Below are 26,887 nucleotides of genomic sequence, written 5' to 3'. Positions count from 1 at the left end.
TTCTTAAATTATTACAATCTTAGATTTTTACTTATATAAACCCATTTTTTCACATTCTTTTAACCCATCACAGCTAGAAACCACTTAGTTCCAATCCAACATTATTCTAAAATTCCTTAATTTTACAATATCTCTGTAAATAGTCTTTAAATTTCTTCCAATCTTCCTCCACTGACTCTTCTTCCTGGTCTCGAATCCTGCCAGTCATTTCCGCCAATTCCATATAGTCCATCACCTTCATCTGCCATGCGACTTCCATAGTTCAACACTGTGCTGTGCGATGGTACAGAGAGGATGGTTTATTTATCCTGCACTTCTTCAACACCCTTAATTTGGCAGGACATTTGTTCTCCGTTATGGGGGACGCAGAACAAGAACGCTGATGGTTGATTTCTCTAGAAAGCAAAAGGAAGGAAAAAAAAACTACGTATTTCTAACATGAGCACTGCCTACTTTTTATGCAAAACATGAGTTTTCTTGGGCTGTGAAATCCGCAACGGCTAGAGAGGAATATTTGCAGAGAGAGTGTGTGTGAATGGGGATAAATGCCTCTGTCTGGGAGCTGCCACAAGAAACCAACAGGGGGTGACAGAGAGCCATGCTGCATGTTTTGCGCATAGATTTCATGGCAGGGAGAAAACTTCTCTGGCCATTGGTTGGAGCTCACTGCTTCGTTTGCTGTGTAGACAGGAGTTGCTGATGGACTCAGTAAGAACTTGGAGGAAGGCAGATATCCCACAAAGCAATGTTTTGAGGGATTTTTGGTGGGAGAACTGGAAATTGCCCTGTTCTGGAGCTCTTAAAACAATGATAAACCTTTGCTCTGTATTGAAAATCTCAATCTACAGAGAAAACTACCAGTGTCAAGGTCTGCCTGTGTGCTGTTGAGAAGCCAGGGGTGAATTTATGGGTTGGTGGCCTCTGGAGTGTAATCAGAAAGCACTCTCTGGGGGTGGGGGAATAAACTTTGTTGTTTTAATAAAGACAAAATACGAACAACACCAAACATACTGATGCAGAGGAGAGTGGAGAAAAATTAGATTGCATAAGAGGGAGGGGAGGAAAAGTGAAAAGAATACCTTACATTAATTCAGGCGATGTTTTTACTTCAACGAGATGAGCACAAGATATGAGGAAGGAGGCAGCTGTACCTGTCGCATTTCCTGAGATAGGTAAAGCAGTGTTTCCCAACCTTGGGCCTCCAGCTGTTTTTGAACTACAATTCCCATCATCCCTGACCGCTGGTCTTGCTAGCTAGGGATGATGGGAGTTGTAGGCCAAAAACATCTGGAGGCCCAAAGTTGGGAAACACTGAGGTAAAGGGTAAAGGGACCCCTGACCATTAGGTCCAGTCGTGGCCGACTCTGGGGTTGTGGCGCTCATCTCGCTTTACTGGCCGAGGGAGCCGGTGTACAGCTTCCAAGTCATGTGTCCAGCATGACTAAGCCACTTCTGGCAAACCAGAGCAGCGCATGGAAATGCCGTTTACCTTCTGGCCGGAGCGGTACCTATTTATCTATTTGCACTTTGACGTGCTTTCGTACTGCTAGGTGAACAGGAGCAGGGACCGAGCAACGGGAGTGCACCCCGTCGTGGGGATTTGAACCGCCAACCTTCTGATCGGCAAGTCCTAGGCTCTGTGGTTTAACCCACAGCGCCACCCGCGTCCCTTTTCCTGAGATACACCCCCAGAAAAGTTGGCACTTTATCTCTGAGGCGTCCTCAACCAGAGCTGCATTTTATTTTATTCCTGGGACAGTGGGTGCCTCAGGCGAAAGATAAACTCTTTTCCTTTTGCACAGAGGAAATGGCCGGATTTGCGTTGGTGAGCACGCAAAGTTGTTGCCACATGGAGACACAGAGCGGTGTCTCAGGCCTGTGCTGCTCACCAAATCTCCATTCGGTTGAGTTGCTGCAACATCAGGGGAGAGGGGAGGAGGGACACGGTGGCAGCAAGGCCGGCATGGTGCAAATGCAACGGTGGGCGAAATTCAGCACTCCTGCCGGAGTCTTGGTCTGCTCCTGAACTCCTGCATCGTGACTCCTGAGCACTGTGTTTGCTACTGAGCCTGTACCCAACACGGTCTGCCCAGGTGTCTTCATTTTGCTTGCCAGGCCATTTTTAGGAAGCTACACCCACCTGTGCCATGCTCAGGTGTGGGGCAGGAAAGGGCCGGATTTCTAAGGAAGCATTGGGAGCTTCAAGCCAGTGTGGTGTAGTGGTTCAGAGCGGTGGACTCGTAATCTGGTGAACCGGGTTCGCTTCCCCGCTCCTCCACATGCAGCTGCTGGGTGACCTTGGGCCAGTCACACTTCTCTGAAGTCTCTCAGCCCCACTCACCTCACAGAGTGTTTGTTGTGGGGGAGGAAGGGAAAGGAGATTATGAGCTGCTTTGAGACTCCTTAGGGTAGTGATAAAGCGGGATATCAAATCCAAACTCTTCTTCACTTCTTCTTCCTTCTTAGATCCAGCAAAGTGTGCTCTCACATGCCCATCAGCTGATGTGAGGACAGGAGTGTGCCTCAATTCCCCCACATTTAGGGTTGCCATATTTCAAAAAGTAAAAAATAACAACCCAAAATTGTTGAGCTTGTTTTAGGAAGACCCCCAAAAATGTTGAGGGTTTTGTTTTTTTTAGGCAACCCCCAAAGTTATTGAGCTTTTTAAAAACAAAGACACCAAAAAAACCTGCAATTTTTTTTCTATTGACTTGCCTAAGATCCAGGACAAAGCGCTGCATTTCGGAAATCCCCACAGGACGCCAATTCCGCCTTTGAAATCCCAGTAAAATCCAGACATATGGCGGCCCTACCCACATTTCTGCTTCAAACTTCAAAGTGGGGAAATCTGTTTTTCTAAAGCCCTTTGTAAACAACCCTACACAGGGATCATAGAATTGTAGAATCGGAAGGGAGCCCCAGGGTCATCTAGTCCAACCCCCCGGGATACAGCTAAAGAACCCCTGATAGATGGTCTTCCAAATGAGAGTCCACCATCTTCTGCAGCGCCACCATGTGGTGAACCATTGAACTGCAGGTGACAGCCTTCTTAGTGAAGGACCTTCAGGTCCTGGACTGACTCCGCCCACTTGGGGCTGGCCATTGGATCTGCCTCAACAGGAAGGAGTATAAGGGGCTTCCTGTGGACAGCTGAGACTTGCTTGAGCAACATGGCCTTCTTGAGCGGTGGTGTGCTCTTGTCCCCTTTGTTGTTCTTCAGCCTTGGCTATTGGCTCCTTTCCAGGACTTCTGGCTCACTGCAGACTGTTGCCCACCGCCCAGCCCTAAACAAGCATAAGAAAACAAATTTAAGAGTGGTGTCACACATTACATTCAATGAATGTACAAACAGTTGGGCTGTAATACTAAAATATTCTAGTTATTTGTTTGTGAAATTTATATACCGCCTTTCATACGAGGATCACAGTGCAGTTTTCACTATAAAAGCACAACAGTACATAATAAATCAATAATTTCCACCGTCCCACATTTTAAAAGACAATAGGTTGTTTAATCTACCAAAGGCCTGGGAGAAGTGGTATGCCTTTTGCTGATACCTAAAGATGTGTAATGAAGGCACCAGGCGGGCCTCTCCGGGGAGAGGATTACACATACAAGGAGCCAATGCAGAAAAGGCACTTTCTTGTATTGCTGCCCTCCAGACCTCTTGAGGAGGCACATGAAGCTGGGCATGCGATGTTGATCTCGGGGTCTGGGTTGGTTCATATGGGGAGAGGCAGTTATTCACACGTAACATTCAACGAGTGTACAGTCTGTGTACACAATATTTGAAATGTACAAGTGCAACCTCTTCAACACATATGTTAAGTACTGAAGTTCTCACCCTGGGCCAGCAGGGGGATACTGTAGATAGTTTTCACTCAGGTCCACATATGCAAATAAGGAATTGAAAGTGACATTCAGTGATTGGATAGTTACAGAAAGTTGTTACTGTTGCGTTGTAGTTGAGCTCTATATAAGCAGGTTGGCTGAACCCTTCAGCCCAGTTCTGTTCTGGTCTGTGAACAAACAAGAGCTGTTTGAAGGATCACTGTGTCGTCTGATATGTTCACCCACAACTCAACAATATATAGTTGCACATGTGTAGAGAGAACTTGTACCTGTGTTCAGAATAATGTAAACAAGGCATTTAGTATTTATTAATTCATAAAATTGTTTGTTTGTGTGTGTGTGGGGGGGGGAATCCTGAAAAAACAATATAGTTTGCCTGGGCGTCCAAATTAAGCACTCTCCCTCCCTGCAATTAATAAATTTATTCGGGCTTTCTTTATACAGTGGAGAAATGCGCAGCCAGTCCTGCTCGTGAGGTGCTTCCTCAGTGTAAGAGGTTTGCGGAGGCATTGATTCTCTGCGTTCCCTGTGTTCATTCTGCTACAGTGGCAAACCCAACACATATTTGGCTCCCTCCCTGCATTATTGACCCAGTGCCTGTGTTATTTATTGGGCCGCTCGCCCTCCCAAAATCACTGCCAGGAAAATGTTCAGCAAATTGTTTTAAAGTGGTTCACTCGTCGCCTCCAGCAGTAGATATTAGACGCTGCAAAAATTATGTAAGGGCAGGGTTAAAATGGAGGAGTGTTTCGAAACTTATTTTTAGCAAGGCCCGTGAGTACAGGGATTGGGGTATGGCCTTCAGAGGAAACAAACCCCTCAGAACATGCTCTGTGTATGTAGGAGAAAGAATCTCTCAAGCAACCTTTCTGCCCTTGCAATCAGGACTTAGACCAGACTCTGTCTGCGTCCGTACTATTTAAAGCAGTATTGAACCACTTTAAAGAGTTACGGCTTCCTCAAAGAATCCTGGGACTTGTAGTTTTTTAAAGGTGCTGAGGTTTGTTTGGAGACCCCCATTCCCCTCACAGAACTACAATTCCCAGAGTTTTCATGGAAGAGTGATCGGTTGTTAAGCCATTCTGGGTTAGGGTCTCATAACAACTTCTCATGGAGTAAAAGCCATGGTGCTTTGAATGTTGAATGGTTCAAGGCAGACGAATGAAAGCCGTCCTTCACACAGCGCATAGTTAAACTCCCACAAGATGCGGTGATGTCCATGATGGCTTTAAAAGGGTATTGAACTATGCCGGAGAACAATTAAGGCAAACTGGCGATGGTGCCTGCATGGCAAAAGAAACAAAAATAACCCTAAGTTAAACATGATCTGACCTTGTGTTTTTTTCCTTTTTCAGAAACTGAAAGCCAGCATTCTCCTGCACCCAGATTGAGCAGTTGCTGAAACTTCCCAGCATGCTCCAGGTTAGTGGCCAGCCATGTTTGGACAATGGAATCTGCCTTGGGTAGAGTCAGATATTTGGTTCATCTAGCTCAGTATAGTTTGTGCTGACTTACAATGGCTCTCCAGGGTTTCAGACAGCGAGTCTCTCTGTCATGGTCTGGTATAAGGGCGATCAAAGTCCGGGCTGAGGACGTCGGGACCAGGGGCAAGATGGCGGAGTGGGAGCAGGAACGAGAGTCCAGAAGCCAAGGGTCCAAGGGTCAAGAAGCAGCAGTGGTGTAGCGTGGGGGGTGCAGGGGGGGGGCCCGGCCGCACCAGGCGCAACATCTGGGGGGGGTGCTCACCGCCTCCGGAGTCGCCGAAGAGCCTTGGGAGCAGGCTGTAACAGAGCCCCATGTCTCGCGGAACCGACGAGCTGTGTGCGCGTCCAGGCTGAAGGCGTCCGGCAGGCAGCGGCTCTCAGCACTTGCCACGGTCCCCACACGTCAAGGACGCGCCAGGCAGCCCCTCCTCACAGCCCCGCCACCGCAGCTGCTGGCCCATGTTGCATTTTCCTTGCCTCTCTGCCCTCCTCCGGGCAAGCGGCGTCGTTTGGGCGGCAGCGCCAGCGGCAACTCGTCTCAGATCACCTGACATGGACCCGCCGCCGTGGCTACCTTACCGTAAATACCCCAGCCCAGGCAGCAGCAAGAAGAAGCTGGCAGCGGCGGCAGGTTAGGGGTTAGGGGGCGCAAATTACTTGCCTTGCCCCTGGTTAGGGGGTGCAAATTACTTGCCTTGCCCCGGGCGCTGACAACCCACGCTACGCCGCTGAGAAGCAGGCAGTCATGAAGTCAAGGGTCTGAGGGCTGAGAAGCAAGGAGTCACAAAGTCAAGGGTCCAAGGGTCCAGAAGCAAGGAGTCACGAAGTCAAGGGTCCGAGGATCAGGAAGCAAGAAGCCAAACGCAGCAAGGCAGGAAACATGTTGCTGTGGCAAAGAGCCAAAGGGAAATGCTGACCTTATATCCCTTCCCGGCTCTTGCCACCAGGTGCAGTGAGTTACCAAGCTGCCTCACCTGTGCGGCCACGCCTTGCCTCTCCAGAACAAACTTAGGAAGGCCCCAGTCCTGCGAAGCCCTACTGGTCACAGGGCCTGGCTCCTGCATGCACTCCTGACACTCTCTCAGCCATACCTAGAGATGAGGTGGCCCCTTCTCTACTAGAAGACTGGTAATTGTATTTCTCTGTCACATTCACAGGAGAGCTTTTAAAACAGTCCAGTTGTATCTCCACAAATGACTTTGAGGTGTTTTGTTGTGGTGCTGACACCCTTTAGTGGTGGGATAGGAAATTTCTCCCAAAGTTGACCTCCAGGGTCATAAATAAGCCAATGCAATTCTGGGCTGCATCAATAGGAGTATAGCATCTAGATCAAGGGAAGTAATAGTGCCACTGTATTCTGCTCTGGTCAGACCTCACCTGGAGTACTGTGTCCAGTTCTGGGCACCACAGTTCAAGAAGGACACTGACAAACTGGAACGTGTCCAGAGGAGGGCAACCAAAATGGTCAAAGGCCTGGAAATGATGCCTTATGAGGAACGGCTAAGGGAGCTGGGCATGTTTAGCCTGGAGAAGAGGAGGTTAAGGGGTGATATGATAGCCATGTTCAAATATATAAAAGGATGTCACATAGAGGAGGGAGAAAGGTTGTTTTCTGCTGCTCCAGAGAAGCGGACACGGAGCAATGGATCCAAACTACAAGAAAGAAGATTCCACCTAAACATTAGGAAGAACTTCCTGACAGTAAGAGCTGTTCGACAGTGGAATTTGCTGCCAAGGAGTGTGGTAGAGTCTCCTTCTTTGGAGGTCTTTAAGCAGAGGCTTGACAACCATATGTCAGGAGTGCTCGGATGGTGTTTTCTGCTTGGCAGGGGGTTGGACTCGATGGCCCTTGTGGTCTCTTCCAACTCTATGATTCTATGATTCTATGAAATGTTTTTGGTGGTGATGCTGATTGTGTGCTGCCAAAGCTTCCTATGGCTCTAATCAGGGATTGATGTATGTGCATGCGTTTTATATAAATTCAATATATATATAAATAAAATGAATTAACTCTATCCCACCCCTGCTTTACTCAGACCTCTGCTGTTGCTTAAAGCCACCATTTTCCTATTAGTGTCTCTCTATCCTCACTCAAACTTATGCCATTGTTGAAACAACCACTTTTCTCCTTTCAGTTTCACCCTTTCTCACTGTATTCAGATGTCTCCTTCTTCTATTCTTCAGCTGCCTCGTGTGAGAGAGATGAAGGATGCAGAGCCCTCAAATATTCCATAGTTGTTGTTGTTGTTTAGTCGTTTAGTCATGTCAGACTCTTCGTGACCCCCTGGACCAGAGCACGCCAGGCATTCCTGTCTTCCACTGCCTCTCGCAGTTTGGTCAAACTCATGCTGGTAGCTTCAAGAACACTGTCCAACCATCTCGTCCTCTGTCGTTCCCTTCTCCTTGTATTGGAGCCTCAGCTTCAGGATCTGTCCTTCCAGTGAGCACTCAGGGCTGATTTCCTTCAGAATGGAGAGGTTTGATCTTCTTGCAGTCCATGGGACTCTCAAGAGTCTCTTCCAGCACCATCTTGCCATCTCATTTTTGACCACATCCAACTTACCAAAGTTCATGGTTCTTACATGCCAGGTTCCTATGCAATATTTTTCTTTACAGCATTGGACTTTCCTTTCGCTTCCAGGCATATCCACAACTGAGTGTCCTTTCGGCTTTGGCCCAGCCGCTTCATCAGCTCTGAATCTACTTGTACTTGTCCTCCGCTCTTCCTCAGTAGCATGTTGGACGCCTTCCGACCTGAGGGGCTCATCTTCCAGCGTCATAACTTTTATATGCCTGTTGTCTTTGTCCATGGAGTTTTCTTGATGGGGATACTGGAGTGACTTGCCGGTTCCTGCTCCAGGTGGATCACATTTGGTCAAAACTCTCCACTATGATCTGTCCATCTTGGGTGGCCCTGCATGGCATAGCTCATAGCTTCTTTGAGTTATTCAAGCCCCTTCTTCACAGCAAGGCTGTGATCCATGAAGGGGTATTCCATAGTACAAACAATGGCAGAGGTTTGAGTAAAGCACTACAGAATATTTGAGTAAAGTATTGTATTTTTTGCTCTATAAGATGCACCAGACCACAAGACGCACCTAGTTTTTGGAGGAGGAAAACAAGAAAAAAAATATTCTGAATCTCAGAAGCCAGAACAGCAAGAGGGATAGCTGCACAGCGAAAGCAGCAATCCCTCTTGCTGTTCTGGCTTCTGGGATAGCTGTGCAGCCTGCATTCACCCCATAAGACGCACACACATTTCCCCTTAATTTCTAGGAGGGAAAAAGTGAGTCTTATAGAGCAAAAAATACGGTATTCTGTAGTGCTTTGCTCAAACTTCTGCCATTGTTTGAAACCACAATTTTCCACTCAGTTTCCTCCATTCCTGCTTTACTCAAACTTTTGCCATTGTTTTAAACCACTCTCTCCCCCTCAGTGTTTCTGTCATCCTGCTGCCATGCCATGGGCACTGCTGTTGTGCAACTTGCCTTCACATTTTCTCCCCTATTCCAACCGGACTTTTTGCGAATCAAGGATTGTAATAAGGCAGGACAAATCCTTCAATGGGAGCTGTGCTGTGGCTTCCTGCAAATCCAGGATTGTGATGTGAGACAACAGATCCTCCAATGGAGTGCCGTGTGATGACATTCTTACGTTTTTCTTATATAGAGAGAAATGTTCTACCAAATTTAAAGGGACTTTGCCAAATAAATGGGTGTTTAGGATTGAGGGAACTATGTCAACATTCTCCAAAGTGTGCACTCCAGATGTTTCTGCTGGGTGATGGGAGCTGAAGTCCAAAACATCTGGAGAGCACCCAGTTGGGAGAGGCTAAACTAAGAGCGCATCCAAGCTGTTTAAAGAATTCCTGTTCTCTAAGCTTAGGAATTTGCTTCCAGTACCTGATCTGAGTTTGCGGTTCATTCATACAAAAGTCAACACCTAGTTAGGGATGCAATGTGACACTATACCTGTTCATTCATTGTTCATTGGCTGTACATTGGATCCCAGTCCATAGCTGTTGAAAGTTCTTCACTTTGCAGCTGTTTTGTTCTGGTTCAGAAAACTTCATAGGAGTTCATCCTCTGTGGAGAGAGGACCTGATTCACCCCTCATCCCTCCCTCTCGCTGCTCCTACTCTCTGAGGGGATGAGGCCAACCCTACACCAGCTTACCTAGGTGTAAAAAAGATAGTTTGAGTGAAATATACTCAGAGTCGCAAAGTGATTTCATGCTCTTTATTCAGCTCATAGTGGTGAGGAGGAATGAATGAAAGTCCCCTCAAAGTATCTGCTTTATATACATTATTTACACAATGGGCTGCACACGATTGGCTAATTCCAGAATTCTACTGTAAGCCAATCAGGTTGTGGATTCACTTCTATCTGGAGCATGATTGTTCTAGGACCAATCAGACTGCTGCATTCTGAATCCTATTGTTCTAGGACCAATCAGACTGCTGCCTTTTGGATCCTATTGTTCTAGGACCAATCAGACTGCTGCAGTTTGGATCCTATTCAATTCAGTACATAACATTGAGGTTAAAATATTATGGAGAGATCAGTATCACAGGCCATTTGCGAGATCTTCCCTGTGCAGGGAGGAGCCAACTGTTCAGTTCGGAGCTTGCTTTTAACCAACTTCATGACTATCCCTGCTCCTGGTTGTCTTCATTTCATCAGCTTAATTTAGGAGGGTAAAATAGTTTTGCTCTTGCTATTGTAAGTCAGAAGCCCTTGCCAATCTTCTGCAAACCATCCAGAGATCTAGCAGAAGATCTTGAACTTCCTTCTCTCCCCCCCCCCCAGGTTTAAGGACATAAGAAGGGACCTTGTGGATCAGGCCAAATGCCCCCTGGTCTCCCATTGGCCAACCAGATCCCTATGGGATGCCCAGAAGGAGAACAGCCTAAGAATCTGTCTGATCCATCCAAGTTGGGCTGGGACCACTGATTCTTGTGGAAGTGAATTACCTACAGTCGCACCTTGGAAGTCAAACAGAATCCGTTCCGGAAGTCGGTTCGACTTCCAAAACATTCAGAAACCAAAGCACGGCTTCTGATTGGCTGCAGGAAGCTCCTGCAGCCAATCAGAAGCTGCGTAAGTCCTGTCGGACATTCGCCTTCCAAAAATAGTTTGCAGACTGGAACAGTCACGTCCAGGCTTGCGGCGTTCGGGAGCCAAATCGTTTGAGAACTAAGCTGTTCGAAAACCAAGGTACGGCTGTAGTTTAAAAATATTCCCTTTCTTTCCTGTGCCTCAAATATTCCAGCATTAAGCATCATCGAATGGCCGCAAGCTGTGGTATTATGAGAGCAGGAGCAAAGCCCACGTGCCCCGTTCCATTTCTGGGTGCCTTTTCTAAACATCGTACTTCTCTCGCCCTCTTGAAGCACTTGAAGGTTCTCTAAGTGTGTGCAGAATTGATTGCAGACGGTCTCCGCCGTGTCAGAGCGCCGGGGATGGAGGGAGGCAGCTGCAGCTATGGCTGCCTCAGTTCACACGCAGGTGAGGGCCCCATCTGCTTAATTTTGCATCTGGCTTCACTTGGCATTTAGCTCTTTGCTTGGGTCTGGCATCTTTGTGAAAATCACTGATTTTCGCCAGGTCAGGATTGGGGTGGTAGGACTTGGCAGCCCCCAGAGAAAGGGGGCCTGCAGGATCCGGCCACTGCCCCATCTAGTCTAGCATCCTGTTCTCACAGGGGCCAGCAAGATGCCCACAAGCATCTTGTGTCTCAAGTCATAGAATTGTAGAGTTGGAAGGGACCCTAAGGCCATCTAGTCCAACCCCCCGCCAAGCACAACGGCTTGCCTCCGCTATTGAGGGAATCGGGGCCACGCAATGTGCACATGCACACATAGCTCCTCCCAAGGCGAGTTAAGCCTGTCAGGGCAGCTTAATCTATGGTTAATAATAATAATAATAATAATAATAATAATAATAATAATAATTTATTATTTATACCCCGCCCATCTGGCTGAGTTTCCCCAGCCACTCTGGGCAGCTCCCAATCGAGTGTTAAAAACAATACAGCATTAAATATTAAAAACTTCCCTAAACAGGGCTGCCTTCAGATGTCTTTTAAAAATAAGATAGCCGCTTATTTCCTTGACATCTGATGGGACGGCGTTCCACAGGGTGGGCGCCACTACCGAGAAGGCCCTCTGTCTGGTTCCCTGTAACCTCACTTCTCGCAATGAGGCAACTGACAGAAAGCCCTCGGTGCTGGATCTCAGTGTCCAGGCTGAACGATGGGGGTGGAGACGCTCCTTCAGGTATACAGGACCGAGGCCGTTTAGGGCTTTAAAGGTCAGCACCAACACTTTGAATTGTGCTCGGAAACGGACTGGGAGCCAATGCAGATCTCTCAGGACCGGTGTTATGTGGTCCTGGTGGCCACTCCCAGTCACCAGTCTAGCTGCTGCATTCTGCATTAGTTGTAGTTTCTGGGTCACCTTCAAAGGTAGCCCCACGTAGAGTGCATTGCAGCAGTCCAAGCGGGAGATAACCAGAGCATGCACCACTCTGGCGAGACAGTCTGTGGGCAGGTAGGGTCTCATCCTGCGTACCAGATGGAGCTGGTAGACAGCTGCCCTGGACATAGAATTGACCTCCACCTCCATGGACAGCTGTGAGTCCAAAATGTCTCCCAGGTTGTGCACCTGGTCCTTCAGGGGCACAATTACCCCATTCAGGATCAGGGAGTCCTCCACACTCGCCCATCCCCTGTCCCCCCAAAACAGTACTTCTGTCTTGTCAGGATTCAACCTCAATCTGTTAGCCGCCATCCATCCTCCAACCGCCTCCAGGCACTCACACAATACCTTCACCGCCTTCACTGGTTCTGATCTAAAAGAGAGGTAGAGCTGGGTATCATCCGCATTCTGATGAACACCCAGCCCAAACCCCCTGATGATCTCTCCCAGCGGCTTCATATAGATGTCAAAAAGCATGGGGGAGAGGACGGAGCCCTGAGGCACCCCACAAGTGAGAGCCCAGGGGTCTGAACACTCACCCCCCAACACCACTTTCTGGACACAAAAGTCTTAACCCCTTCACGCATTAAATAGACTTAGGTATGTTGGTTATGGACGCGGGTGGCGCTGTGGGAGCCTAGGACTTGCCGATCAGAAGGTTGGCGGTTCGAATCCCCGCGACGGGGTGAGCTCCCGTTGCTCGGTCCCTGCTCCTGCCAACCTAGCAGTTCAAAAGCACGTCAAAGTGCAAGTAGATAAATAGGTTCTGCTCCGTTGGGAAGGTAAACGGCGTTTCCGTGCGCTGCTCTGGTTCGCCAGAAGCGGCTTGGTCATGCTGGCCACATGACCCAGAAGCTGTACGCCGGCTCCCTTGGCCAATAAAGTGAGATGAGCGCCGCAACCCCAGAGTCGGTCACGACTGGACCTAATGGCCAGGGGTCCCTTTACCTTTTTATGTTGGTTATACTGTATGAGGCTGGGTATCCCACAGCATTTAAGCTGTCTAAAAGTCCCTGTTGTCCTCCGACCCTCTGCCTGCAACAATTTTTCCTGGACAAACCGGGAGACTCGGCTCCTGGGCAGGCTGTTTGCTTGCTGTGAGCAGAATCAGAGTGCGCTTTGTTCCTCCCTCAATCAAGGGATCAATCAAAACTTGTCTCAATTTGTTTGCCTGTTGGACGGCTCTCTGGGTTGGCTGTCAGGTCACAGTGTGGGAATGACCCCTGGGGGGTGAGGGAATAGGGCACCCTGCTGTGCTTGCTGCCACCCTGCCCACGTGCAGAGAGCAATTCCTTTGTCAGCTGTGATATGGGAGGATCTCGCTTTGTCTGTTTAGCGCAGGAAAGCTACGATTCTGGGCCGCTTCTGGGCAACCTTCTTACTGAACATTTATCCTGGCTCGTTCGCAGGGAGGTTAGATACTGCTGTACCAAGAAGGTATTATTCCCAACTTTCTAGCACATTTCCCTGTCACTTTCCTCATTACAAAAAAAAAAAAGGCAGAACTTTTAGGGGAGCAGGTTTGTTGTGCAAGAGCTGCAGATCAACTTTACTTGTGCAAACTGAATTTGCTTTTATGTGATTGAATCCCAAACAGTCTTGGGATGCCTCTGAGGTCCACTTTGCCCCCAAATTCTCCTTTCATCATTCTCTTTCACTTCTCCTTGCACGGCAACCTCTAGCGGGTCGCCTGCATCTCAAACGAATCTTGAGATTGAAAATTACCAGTGTCTCCAGCTTCTCTAAACCCCTTCAGCTTCTCTTAAAATTTCCTGAATGAATTGTCTGAGGAGGAGGCGCCAAATAATCTCAAGTTTGTCATTTGTTTTAAAACTGGCTTTATGGGAAATTTGGGGGACAACCTGGGGCTTTGCAGAAGCCCCTCTCCTCCCTTTTAAAAAAGCTAATCCAACTACAGTTACTTCCAGACATAGAAGTTTATTGCGGAATCGGTGCTGTTTATGTACACAAGTTCTTTGAATTGCCCACATGATGTTATCAAACTGGGAGCTGATTCTTTTTTTTAAAAAAAATACAACACCGCTTTAATTCAGAGTTCCCCTTTTCATGGAAAATCTGTTAAAAATTACCCATTCTACAGTGGTACCTCAGGTTACATACGCTTCAGGTTACATATGCTTCAGGTTACAGACTCCACTAACCCAGAAATAGTGCTTTGCTTCAGGATGAGAACAGAAATCGTGCTCTGGCGGCACGACGGCAGCAGGAGGCCCCATTAGCTAAAGTGGTGCTTCAGGTTAAGAACAGTTTCAGGTTAAGTACGGACCTCTGGAACGAATTAAGTACTTAACCTGAGGTACCACTGTATATCCACAGTCCCTATTGGTGTGGACATTCACGTTCATTATTTTTGGTAGGAGATTTGGAACATGTGTGAAGATAAGAACACAAGAAGGGCCTGCTGGATAATAATAATAATAATAATAATAATAATAATAATAATAATAATAATTCATTTATACCCCACCCATCTGGCTGGGTTTCTCCAGCCACTCTGGGCGGCTTCCAATAGAATATGAAAATACAATAACCTATTAAACATTAAAAGCTTCCCTAAACAGGGCTGCCTTCAGATGTCTTCTAAAAGTCAGATATTTGTTTATTTCCTTGACATCTGATGGGAGGGCGTTCCACAATGGGTGCCACTACTGAGAAGGCCCTCTGCCTGGTTCCCTGTAACTTGGCTTCTCGCAGCTAGGGAACTGCCAGAAGGCCCTCGGCGCTGGACCTCAGTGTCCAGGCAGAACGATGGGGGTGGAGATGCTCCAGTGGCCCATCTAGTCCAGGATCCTGTTCTCACAGTGGCCAGATGCCTGCGGGAAAACAGTAAGGAGGATTCCATCACAGCTCAGCTGGTTAGAGTTTGGTGCTGGCAACGCCAAGCTTGCAGGTTCGATCCCTGGTAAGAGACATCTGTATATTCCTGAATTGCAGGGGGTTGGACTAGATTGTCCATGGGTCCCTTCCAACTCTACGATTCTATGAGATATGAGAAAAGAGCGCTTTCCATCCTGTGGTTCCCAACAACTGGAATTTGTAAGCATTTATGTCCCCGACTGTGGAGGCAGAACATGGCCATCAAGGCTAGTAGCTTTCGATAGCCCTCTTCTCCATTAATTTGTCTAAACCATCCAAGTTGATGGCTATTGCTGCCTCTCGTGGAAGTGAGTTCCATAGTCCACACTACGCTCTGTGTGAAGAAGTACTTTCTTTTCCACCTGTCCTTTGTGGCAATGTTTTGGTGGATGAGCCCCTACTGCCACGGCCACGCTCCTTCCGTTTGCATCTCAGCTGAGCCACAACCTCATCCTTTTGCTTCCAGTGGCCCGAACAATTTGAGCATTCCTATTTCCACCCCTTTCCACATGCTGAAGGCTCACCAGAATTTCAACAACCCAACAGGAGGTCAACATCTCCACACATGAGGGCAGGGGTTGGGGGAGGGGGCAGCTGGCCTGATCCAAGACTGCTTAAGATTTGGAACAACTTGGTGGACGCCGTGCCATGAGCAGTATTCCAAAATTTGGGACGCGGTTGTGCAGAATTATGGTATTTCCACCTTCTAGCTTAACGCTGCCAAGTGGACATTTTTGTGAGTTTAGTTTAGATTTTGGAACTTTCCGTCTCTGTCTCTTCCTTCGCCACCGGCGGAAAAAGCGAGAACATCAACTGAAGGCTGTTTGCGCCCTGACAATAGACGTTTTGTTATAACAGCATACAAACACTTGGAATCCAGGAACGGGAAAAAAATGAATGCAGAGCATCAAACTGGAGGTTCTGTGACTCCCGTTTGTCTGGTACGTGTCTACACTTCCATAAATATTGTGGCAGAACACAAACTGTTTGAGATCCAGATTTTATGTAGTCATAACCAGGACTGCCGAGTAATTTTACGGGGCAGTCCATCTCTTTATTTTCCCCCTTCATTACCCACACCCATTCCATGGAGATTTTATTTTTGCTTCCTAGGGAACCAAGTCATTTCAAAAGAATGTAAGAACAGTGTGGCTGATGGTATCAGACCAAAAGCCCACCTAGTCCAGAATCTTTGTCTCACAGGGACCAACCAGATGCATCTGTGAAGCCAGCAAGCAGGCCCTGGACACCACAGCGCTCTCCCAGTTTGTGATTCCCAGCAACTGGTGTTCAGAGGCATGCTACCTTTGACACTGGAGGTATAATAGCCATAGTGGCTAACAGCCATTGATAGCCTTGCCTATCACCTTGCCAACAAAGGTCCGTACAGTTAAAGCCATGGTTTTCCCAGTAGTGATGTATGGAAGTGAGAGCTGGACCATCAAGAAGGCTGATTGCCGAAGAATGGATGCTTTTGAATTATGGTGCTGGAGGAGACTCTTGAGAGTCCCATGGACTGCAAGAAGATCAAACCTCTCCATTCTGAAGGAAATCAGCCCTGAGTGCTCACTGGAAGGACAGGTCCTGAAGCTGAGGCTCCAATACTTTGGCCACCTCATGAGAAGAGAAGACTCCCTGGAAAAGACCCTGATGTTGGGAAAGATGGAGGGCACAAGGAGAAGGGGACGACAGAGGACGAGATGGTTGGACAGTGTTCTCGAAGCTACCAGCATGAGTTTGACCAAACTGCGGGAGGCAGTGGAAGACAGGAGTGCCTGGCATGCTCTGGTCCATGGGGTCACGAAGAGTCGCACATGACTAAACAACAATAACCCCTGACCATTAGATCCAGTTGCGGATGACTCTGGAGTTGTGGCGCTCATCTTGCCGAGGGAGCCAGTGTTTGTCCGCAGACAGCTTCCAGGTCATGTGGCCTGCATGACTGAGCCGCATCTGGAAACGCTGTTTACCTTCCTGCTGGAGCTGTATCTATTTATCTACTTGCACTGGTGTGCTTTCAAACTGCTAGGTTGGCAGAAGCTGGGACCGAGCAACGGGAGTTCACCCCATCGCGGGGATTCGAACTGCCGACCTTCTGATCAGCAAGTCCTAGGCTCTGTGGTTTAACCCACAGCTCCACCCGCGTCCCAGTTGCCCACCATAGTTTTGTCTAATTCATTTTTCAAGCCTTCCAAGCTGGTGCCTGAATCTTCCAACATTCAGCTTTCTTGGATGGCCCTACCGGATTCTGGTAGTACGAGGTTCCCCCATCCCTGCTATTCATAGCTTGCTCCCATGTGCTTGCAGCAGCACATGTTCAGAATTTGGTGTCTCCTCCAGAATTCAGCATCTGGAGAACGTCTACTTTATAGAAAACAAAAATGTTTTCAGCTCCCTGAAGTGAGTTTGGAAATGCATGGACAGCGCTTGGCTCAGAAGCTTGAGCTGAGCTGAGGAAGGTCATGGGCAGCTGCCTGTGGCCAGCCGAGAGCCAGAGGTTGTGGGGCAAGCTAGGGGTCGGGACCGAAGACAACTTGGAACCACAGGAAGGGACAAGGAGCAGGCCAGAAACCACCACCAAAGAATAACCAGAGAGTCAGAGCTCAGGAAGACCATGTTGCTCAAGCTGGACCCTAGTGGAACAGGGTGGAAAGAGTCAGGTCCTTCATGGAGAATGTGCCCACCTGCAGTTCAGTGGCTCACCATGTGGGGGTGTTGAGCTGAGACCCAGAAGCTTCTGCAATGAAGGGCTTCCATTTGCCAGGTTCTGGTCGTTGCTTAGCCAGCTTTTCTCCAGCTTGTTCAGATTCTTGGTGTTTAGGGGCTGCTTGCTGGTCGAGACACAGCAGGAAAGCTGGCAACCCCAGGAGTGAAGACTAGCCTTGCAAAGCAGTCCATACAAGGTTTCAACTAGGACAGGGCCTTTTCAGCACTGGCCCCAATGTGGTGGAATGCTCTGTCACAAGAGACCAGGGCCCTGCGGGACTTGGCATCATTCCACAGGGCCTGCAAGACAGAGCTGTTCCACCTGAGGAAATGAGATAAACAAGAAAGAAAAGAAAATGAGATAAACAAGAAAGAAAAGAAGTTATTTTTATATGCAGTAACAGCAGCAAGAATATTGATGGCCCAGAAATGGAAACAAGAGGAGCTACCTACGAAAGAAGAATGGAGAATGAAAATGATGGACTATGCTGAACTGGATAGACTAATAGGAAGGATCCGGAATCGACGGGATCAGAGATTTACAGAAGATTGGAAGAAATTTACAGAGTATATGCAAAAAATAAGTGATAATCAGATAAGTTTCAACGAAGCTCTGTGAAAAGAAGATTAGAAATGTTAAAATTAAGATTAATTAATAGTAAGTTAATTATAATTTTAAGAAATGTGGAGAAAGTAAGGATATGAAGGTTTACCAGGCGGGTTGAGGGAAGTCAACAAGGAGAAATTGGATGTAATTAAGATGTGTTGATTGTATAATTTTGTATTGGAAAGTGAATAAAAAATATTATCACAAAGAGCTGTTCCACCTGGCCTTTGGTTTGGACTCGGTCTGACCCTTATGTTTCCCTCATGGTCTTGATTTATCAGCTATTTTAAAATGAGGCTGCATTTTAAATTGCATTTTAACCAGTATTTAAATTGGTTTTTTTCCTCCCTCTCTTTCCCTCATATTATGTTTTTACTGTGATTTTATTTTATTGGCGTTAGCTGCCCTGAGCCTCTGGGCCAGGGCAGGCGGGTTATAAATAAAATTTATTATTATTATTTATTTATTTATTTATTTATTTTGCATTGCTATCCCTCCATTCCTCTAAGGAGCTGAAGGCAGGGTATGTGGGAATGAGCCCCACTGAGCACTGCGGGACTTACTTCAAAGTAGACCTTCATTGGAATATGCATGACGCAACGTGAGGAGGGCATCTGAGCAATTTGAGTTTGAGCTGCTATGACTTTGTTGAATTGTATAAATCATTTTGATTCCTGGTTTTATTTTATTTTTTGATATTTAGAGTTCCTATGACTTTGCTTGACTTGCATTGATCATTTTGATGAATTTGTTGTTATTTGCTTTATTTTCTGTTCTGTTCTGTTCGATAGTATAGTGATTGTGACATTGTTGGTTGTTTTTTTTATTTCTGTTGTGTTGTGAGCCGCTTTGAGCTCGGCACCTGTTGTTGGAAAAACAGAATACAAATGTTTCATCAAATTTAGAGCACCTTTGTAGGTTAAAGACAAGCTTGCAATTGGATAGGTAAAGCAACTTTTTACATAAGGTAAAGGTAAAGGAGCCCCTGACCATTAGGTCCAGCCGTGACCGACTCTGGGGTTGCGGCGCTCATCTCGCTTTACTGGCCGAGGGAGCCGGCGTACAGCTTCCGGGTCATGTGGCTGGCATGACTAAGCCGCTTCTGGCAAACCAGAAACGCCGTTTACCTTCCCGCCGGAGCGGTGCCTATTTATCTACTTGCACTTGACATGCTTTTGAACTGCTAGTTGGGCAGGAGCAGGGACCGAGCAACGGGAGCTCACCCCATCGCAGGGATTTGAACCGCCAACCTTCTGATCAGCAAGTCCTAGGCTCTGTGGTTTAACCCACAGCGCCACCCATAGAGCCCCATAAAGATGAAAGGCCTGCTCAATTACTTTACAAATCACGGCACTCCTGAATGGATTGCAGATGACGGGATTGTTTGCCAGCTATCCACAGTGCAATCTGAGGCTGCCTCCCTTTTAGCTAGGAAAGCAAGCCCAGAGACTTTATGGATCGAAATCCAATTGCTAATTAGATTTACTATTATTATTATTTATTGCTAGAGCAAGCTGCTGTGCCAAGGCCAGACAGAGATAACAACTTTCTGAATTTCAAGCGAATACAGGAAACTACTTTGTATTGAGTAATATCATTGGTCCATCTAACTCACCATTGTTTACACTTGATTGGCAGAGGCACATGTTACATAGAATTATAGAGCTGGGATCCCGAGGATCATCTAGTCCCACCCCCTGCAATGCAGGAATCTCAGGTAAAGCATCCATGACAGATGGCCAGCCAACCTCTGCTTAAAAACGTTCACTGAAGGGAGTCTGTTCCACTGCTGAAGAAGAATAATAAATAATAATAATAACAATAATAATAACAACAATAATAATAATAATAATAATAATAATAATAATAATAATAATAATAATAATTTATTGTTTATACCCTGCCCATTTGGCTGGGTTTCCCCAGCCACTCTAGGCGGCTTCCAACAAAAGATTAAAAATACATCTAAACATCAGTCATTAAAAACTTCCCTAAACAGGGCTGCCTTCAGATGTCTTCTAAAAGTCAGATAGTTATTCTTTGACATCTGATGGGAGGGCGTTCCACAGAGCGGACGCCACTACCGAGAAGGCCCTCTGCCTGGTTTCCTGTAACAGCTCTTCCTGTCAGAAAGGTCTTCCTGATGTTTAGTCGGAATCTCCTTTTTTCATAACTTGAAGCCATTGGTTCGAGTCCTACTCTCCAGAGCAGGAGAAAACAAGCTCGCTCCATCTTACTTGTGACAACCGTTGAGATATTTGAAGATATCTCCTTTCAGACTCTTCTTTTCCAGGCTGAACATACCCAACTCTTCTTCATAAGGCTTGGTTTCCCAGAGCCCTGATCATCCTGGTCACCTTCCCCTGCACACATTCCAGCTTGCCAATCTCCTTCTTAAATTGTGGCGCCCAGAACTGGACACAGGACTCCATGTGTGGTCTAACCAAGGCAGTATAAAGGTAAAGGGACCCCTGACCATTAGGTCCAGTCATGACCGACTCGGGGGTTGCATGCTCATCTCGCTCTATAGGCCGAGTGAGCCGGCATTTGTCTGCAGACAGCTTCCAGGTCATGTGGCCAGCATGACTAAACCACTTCTGGCGAACCAGAGCATCACACAGAAACGCTGTTTACCTTCCCGCCAGAGTGGTACCTATTTATCTACTTGCACTTTGACGTGCTTTCGAACTGCTAGGTTTGCAGGAGCAGGGACCGAGCAAGGGGAGCTCACCCCGTCACGGGGATTCGAACCGCAACCTTCTGATTGGCAAGTCCTAAGCTCTGTTTAACCCACAGCGCCACCCGCGTGGTCTAACCAAGGCAGTATAGAGCGGGACTGTTCCTTCCCTTGATCTGGACACTAGACTTCTGTTGACGCAGCCTAGAAGAGCATGTAGCTTTCTTTTGCTGCTGAATCACGCTGTTGACTCATGTTGATCTTGTGGTCCACCAAGACCCCTAGATCCTTTTCACGTGTACTCCTGGCAATCCAAGTGTCCCCCACCTTATATTTTGCCGATCCTACAGCTCTGCTTTCAGATACTTCAGCACGCGTAAGTGCAGAAAAAGAGCCCTGGTGGATCAGGTCCAAATGGTGCCCATCTAGTCCAGCAATTGGTTCTCATGGTGGCCAACCTATTATGGGAAACCCACAAGGAAGACCGGAGTGTTTCGCCTACTAGTGGGATTCCCAAGCAACTGGAATTTAAAGGGATTCCGAGCCCAGCCCTTGTGGCAATTGCTAGCCTCATGCTCCACACATGCTCTTGAAGAGCATCTTCAGGACCTTTTACAAAAGCACCCTGCCTCCGTTTGCAGTCTTGTAATAAGTTGCTTCATCTTAAACCCGTCCCCAAACTCCCAATTTACATGACAGCGGAAGTCTATAAAGAGGCAGGCCTTTGCTCAATGGAGCTGATGCAGATGGGGTTACGGCTGAAGTAGGTCATGGAAGAACTGAAACATGACTCTGGGGCATCACGTAGCCAATAGAGTACGTGGCGAGGTTGATGAGGTTAAAGGGGAACCGTAGGACAAAGGACATGAAGTGTGTGTGTGTGTGTGTTTATATACAGAGCAACGGTTTGCAGAGGAAACCGACTGCAGCTGAGCAGTGTTGCAATGAAGGTAGTTTGGTGTTTTTGCGAAAACCCTGACCCTACCTCTTCTCCAGAGGCTGGGGACAGACTCCATGTGTCCTGGGAGTAGTCCAAGAACAACAGCTGGTATGGATGTACCCTTAGAGAGCTTGTCTCCTTTGTTTTCGCAAATCTAGTGCAGATTTCGGGTGAGACAGTGTTATTTCTGGTTCTTTACTAAGCCCCATAGCTTAGCGGCTTGGATGTGGGTGACATTGGATTTGGTTCTCATCTGCAGGCAAACGTCCCTAATTCGCACTTTCAGAGACGCCATGTGGACAGAAACACAGGCCTCCTTTGACTTTAGAAAGCCTTCTAATGTATGCATTATATCCGGCGGAATTGCTTTGCAGAAAATGTGCCACAGGTGGAAAGAGGCTCTGAAGTGGTTCTCTGAAGGGGGGGGGGGCAGCAGGGGTGCAAAACCTGTAGCTATCCGGACTCATAATAATAATAATAATAATAATAATAATAATAATAATAATAATAATAATAATAATATAATAATAATAATAATAATAATAATAATAATAATAATAATAATTTTATACCCCACCCATCTGGCCAGGCCTTCCTAGTCACTCTGGGCGGCTCCCAACAAAATTAAAAGCAGAATAAAACATCAGGCATTAAACACTTCCCTAAACAGGACTGCCTTCAGATATCTTCTAAAAGTTGGAGAGTTGTTTATTTCCTTGACATCTGACAGGAGGGCGTTCCACAGGGCGGGCGCCACCACCGAGAAGGCCTTCTGCCTGGTTCCCTGTAACCTCACTTCTCACAGGGAGGGAACCGCCAGAAGGCCCTCAGAGCTGGACCTCAGTGTCCGGGCAGAACGATGGGGGGTGGAGATGCTCCTTCAGGTATACTGGACCGTGGCCGTTTAGGGCTTTAAAGGTCAGCACCAACACTTTGAATTGTGCTTGGAAACATACTGGGAGCCAATGTAGGTCTTTCAGGGCTGGTGTTATATGGTCTTTGTGGCCACTCCAAGTCACCAGTCTAGGTGCCACATTCTGGATCACCTTATTTTTCCGTCTATTAGATGCCCCCTATTTTTGCGGCAACAACCACTTTCCAGTCCATCCTTGGCACTATCCATGTATAAGACACCCCCTAATTTTTGACAAGTAGAGATATCACCTTGCCAACAAAGGTCCGTATAGTAAAAGCTATGGTTTTCCCAGTAGTGATGTATGGAAGTGAGAGCTGGACCATAAAGAAGGCTGATCGCCGAAGAATGGATGCTTTTGAATTCTGGTGCTGGAGGAGACTCTTGAGAGTCCCATGGACTGCAAGAAGATCAAACCTATCCATTCTGAAGGAAATCAGCCCTGAGTGCTCACTGGAAGGACAGATCCTGAAGCTGAGGCTCCAATACTTTGGCCACCTCATGAGAAGAGAAGACTCCCTGGAAAAGACCCTGATGTTGGGAAAGATGGAGGGCACAAGGAGAAGGGGACGACAGAGGATGAGATGTTGGATGGTGTTCTCGAAGGTACCAGCATGAGTTTGATCAAACTGTGGGAGGCAGTGGAGGACAGGAGTGCCTGGCGTGCTCTGGTCCAGGGGGTCACGAGGAGTCGGACACGACTAAACGACTAAACAACAACAAATTTTTGACATTACCTTTTAAGAAAGAAACCTAGTCTTATACACGGAAAAATACGGTAGTTGTAGTTTCTGAGTCACCTTCAAAGGCATCCCTACGTAGAGGGCATTGCAGTAGTCCAAGCAGGAGATAACCAGAGCACGTACCACTCCGGCGAGACAGTCTACCAACAGGTAGGGTCTCTAACTCCCATCACCCCCAACCAGCAGATCCAGTGTGTAAGGAATGATGGGTGTTGCAGTCCAACCAAATCTGGAGGGTGCTGGATTCTATACCTTACGCTAGTGTTTCTCAACCTGTGGGTCCCCAGATGTTGTTGGACTACAACTCCCATCATGCCTAGCCAGCATGACCCAAGGTCAGGGATGATGGGAGTTGTAGTCCAACAACATCTGGGGACCCACAGGTTGAGAACCGCTGCCTTACGCTCTCGCCTGCCTTTATGGCACTGGGCTGCTTTCTTCTCCCCTTATGCGCTACACACGGCTAGGGCTTCGTCATCTCATACTCTGGACTAGACTTGTGTCATACTTTTCTGAAAAGTTGTCTGTCCCCCTTCCCGAAAGCTTTGTTGAAGCACCGCCATGCGCCCACGAAGGCCACCCGTTTCCAAAGCGATGCGCGAATCAGCGCGACGGCAGGATCCTAGATCTGCTGAGTGCGGTTCCATGCGCACGAGCCTTGGCTTCCCTGCAACAATGGGGCCCTTTCAAAGAGGGCTGTGGAACGATGCCTCGTTGTGCTTGGTGGCGTGAGCCTGCTGATACCCTTCTCAGATAATGAGGGATTGTTTTTCCTTTTCTCTTCTCTTTTGTGTCAGAGGTGAAGGCGGTGAAGCTGTGCAGCACGAACCCTCTGTGGGGAAAAAGAAGGAAGATTCGCAGCTAAGAACCACCCATTTTTCCTGTCTGTGAAAGGTATGGAATGTTTCTTAATAATGGAAGATTCCTTGTGTCTGCTGGGTTGCAAAGAAGCCTTATTTTGCAGCCAGGAGATCCATTGTGCTGTTGTTTCGTACTTGTCACATTACTTTTTCATATATATGTGTATTTTAAAAACCCATATAATTATTTTCCTGTTAACAATACAGTGGTACCTCGGGTTAAGTACTTAATTCGTTCTGGAGGTCCGTTCTTAACCTGAAACTGTTCTTAACCTGAAGCACCACTTTAGCTAATGGGGCCTCCCGCTGCCGCTGCACCACCGGAGCACGATTTCTGTTCTCATCCTGAAGCAAAGTTCTTAAACCTGAGGTACTATTTCTGGGTTAGCAGAGTCTGTAGCCTGAAGGGTCTGTAACCTGAAGCATATGTAACCCAAGGTACCACTGTAATGACATATGAGCTCCCAAATCACCTTAGGAGAAATAGGTTTTGCATAACAAATATGCCACCCACTTCATTAACACGTCGAAGTCCCGTTTATTCTGGGCAACTTGGCATCGTCCTGCGCATATTTTCCCCCTCCTGATCTTTCAGGCCTTCTCATGTGCACCTTACAAAGGCAGAAGAGCTGGCAACTTTTGACGCTGTGTTTATTCAAAGCGGCGCTTAGCTCCGATTCTTTGCATGCATCCTTCGTGGATGTTTTGATGTGCTGTCAGGCTGTCCTGAGCCTGGACTTTCTCTTGTGTTGTCTTTAATGGGCGCTGCATCAACAACTGCTGGTCCTCGCCGGCGTTGCTTCTTATCAGGAAAGGAAAATAATTCAGATTCTGTGCCTTTTCAGTTTGCAGTCAAGCTGCAATTGGAGGCTTCTTCTTCTTAGCTCCTGTTGATTTTAATCATCCTTCAAATGTCTTTAAATACTCGTTTTTAACTGATTTATCAATAACCTTAATGTTTTGAGTAGCACCTTAAAGACCAACTAAGTTAGTTCTTGGTATGAGCTTTCGTGTGCATGCACACTTCTTCAGATACACGGATACTGTGTATCTGAAGAAGTGTGCATGCACACGAAAGCTCATACCAAGAACTAACTTAGTTGGTTCTTTAAGGTGCTACTGGAAGGAATTTTTTTTGTTTTGACTATGGCAGACCAACACGGCTACCTATCTGTAACTTAATGTTTTGGTTTATATTTTTGCAACCCACTTAAAGCTTTCCTTGCCATCAAGTGGTATTTAAATTTTGTTAACTGTATAGAATAAATACATCTGTTCTCAGATCTTCCATCTCCATGTTGCTGTGTCAACAGCTGCTTTGCTTCTTATCCTAAAGGGAAAGTTAGGAACCAGTCAAGAGTCAGTGTCGTGTAGTGATGAGTGCAGGCATAGGCAAACTTGGCCCTCCAGATGTCTTGGGACTACAATTCCCATCATCCCTAGCTAACAGGACCAGGGGTCAGGGATGATGGGAATTGTAGTCCCAAAACATCTGGAGGGCCAAGTTTGGCCATGCCTGGATTAGAGTATAGGACTAGGGACTCAGCTATACAGCTGCAAATAAAACGTTTTAAGTGTGTTGTAAAGTGCAACAAACAAATATAACACTAGATGGAAACAGTGAGTTATGGCCATTTCAATGTATTAATTTTTTTTTAAGCATTTCCACAGCGTTTTTTATCTGTGTGTAGATTCTGCCTAGGATCTAGGAGACAGACCAGCGTTCAAATCTCCACTCAATCATGAAGCTGGTTTAGTATCCTGGGCCTACATCACAAGGTTGGTGTGAAGATAATTTGAAGAGGGGCAGCGCTGTGGAGGTTTCCTTAGGCACCTTGGAGGAAGATGGAATGTCAATTAAACAAACAAACAAACAAACAAACAAACACATCCCTTTAATTTACACTCAGGCTGAATTTGGAGGTTCAGTTCAGTGAGGTAACAGTTGGGATTTGGTTAATATCTGTGGTTTTCCCTTTCTAGTGCAAAAACTGGACTTTTACTGTGGCAGAAAAGGGTTCCTGAAGAGGCGTGTGGTTTGAGAAATGTTGTTGTATCCGCCAATAAACACATGAATAAAAATCAGTGGCTGAGTTTGCCAGATGTTGTAAGGTCTACAGATGTGGATAATCTTTACTGGGTGACGGGCGACAGTGGTTTACACTTCTGTTGCAGGAACGTAATTTCTACTCTTGGAGATAAGTGTCCCAAACGTATAATACCAGTGTGTGGGAACATAGAGGTACCTATGGAAATAAAAGGACCAGTTTTGCACCGTCCAAGGGAACTTGGAATCATGCCTGAATAAGGATATCAGGAATTGCATTTTTCTTTTCTTTCTACCTCTGGGCTTCTTAAGCAGAAGCAATGGAATCTTTGCATCATTTATTTACACAACCTCATTTTCCTTCTAATTCCCTGGCTTTTTCTCCCCAAAACTGTGAAGAACTTAGCAATTGCGACATCGGCTGAGTCTCAGCAGGGCAGATAGCGTGGGAGAAATCAGAAGAATCACTTTGTCTGCTTCTCAGAAACTGCAGTCAGCATGACAAACTGTTTCGCTGCATCGTGATTACCGATAGTAATGAACCCAGAGAAGAGAGGGTTGGTTATCATCTCTCTAAGGTCCTCCCTCTTCAAAAGTGCATGTCAGGGGTCCCTAATATGGCATCTGTGGGTGCAATGACTCATATAAAGTCTTCCCTTGTTGTTGTTGTTGTTTAGTCGTTTAGTCGTGTCCGACTCTTCGT

At 46.9% G+C, this 26,887-nt stretch overlaps 1 protein-coding gene and 1 long non-coding RNA gene across 2 annotated transcripts in view; both read left to right on the top strand.

The window, feature by feature from the left end:
* The window catches only part of LOC309353458, a 339,290-nt gene that overhangs the window by 242,209 nt on the left and 70,194 nt on the right, over positions 1-26,887 (top strand). The gene's annotated exons all lie outside the window — the stretch shown is intronic.
* GJC2 (gap junction protein gamma 2) overlaps positions 5,206-26,887 on the top strand; it is an 88,298-nt gene continuing 66,616 nt past the window's right edge. Inside the window, exons 1-2 of the mRNA XM_081882606.1 lie at positions 5,206-5,274; positions 24,075-24,171. The gene's annotated coding sequence lies outside the window, so the exon portion shown is untranslated. The remainder of the gene's footprint in view (positions 5,275-24,074; positions 24,172-26,887) is intronic.

Source organism: Podarcis melisellensis, assembly GCF_964234715.1.
Source record: "Podarcis melisellensis genome assembly, chromosome: 12".
Taxonomy (NCBI): domain Eukaryota; kingdom Metazoa; phylum Chordata; class Lepidosauria; order Squamata; family Lacertidae; genus Podarcis; species Podarcis melisellensis.
This window is presented reverse-complemented; position numbering and strand designations above follow the sequence as displayed.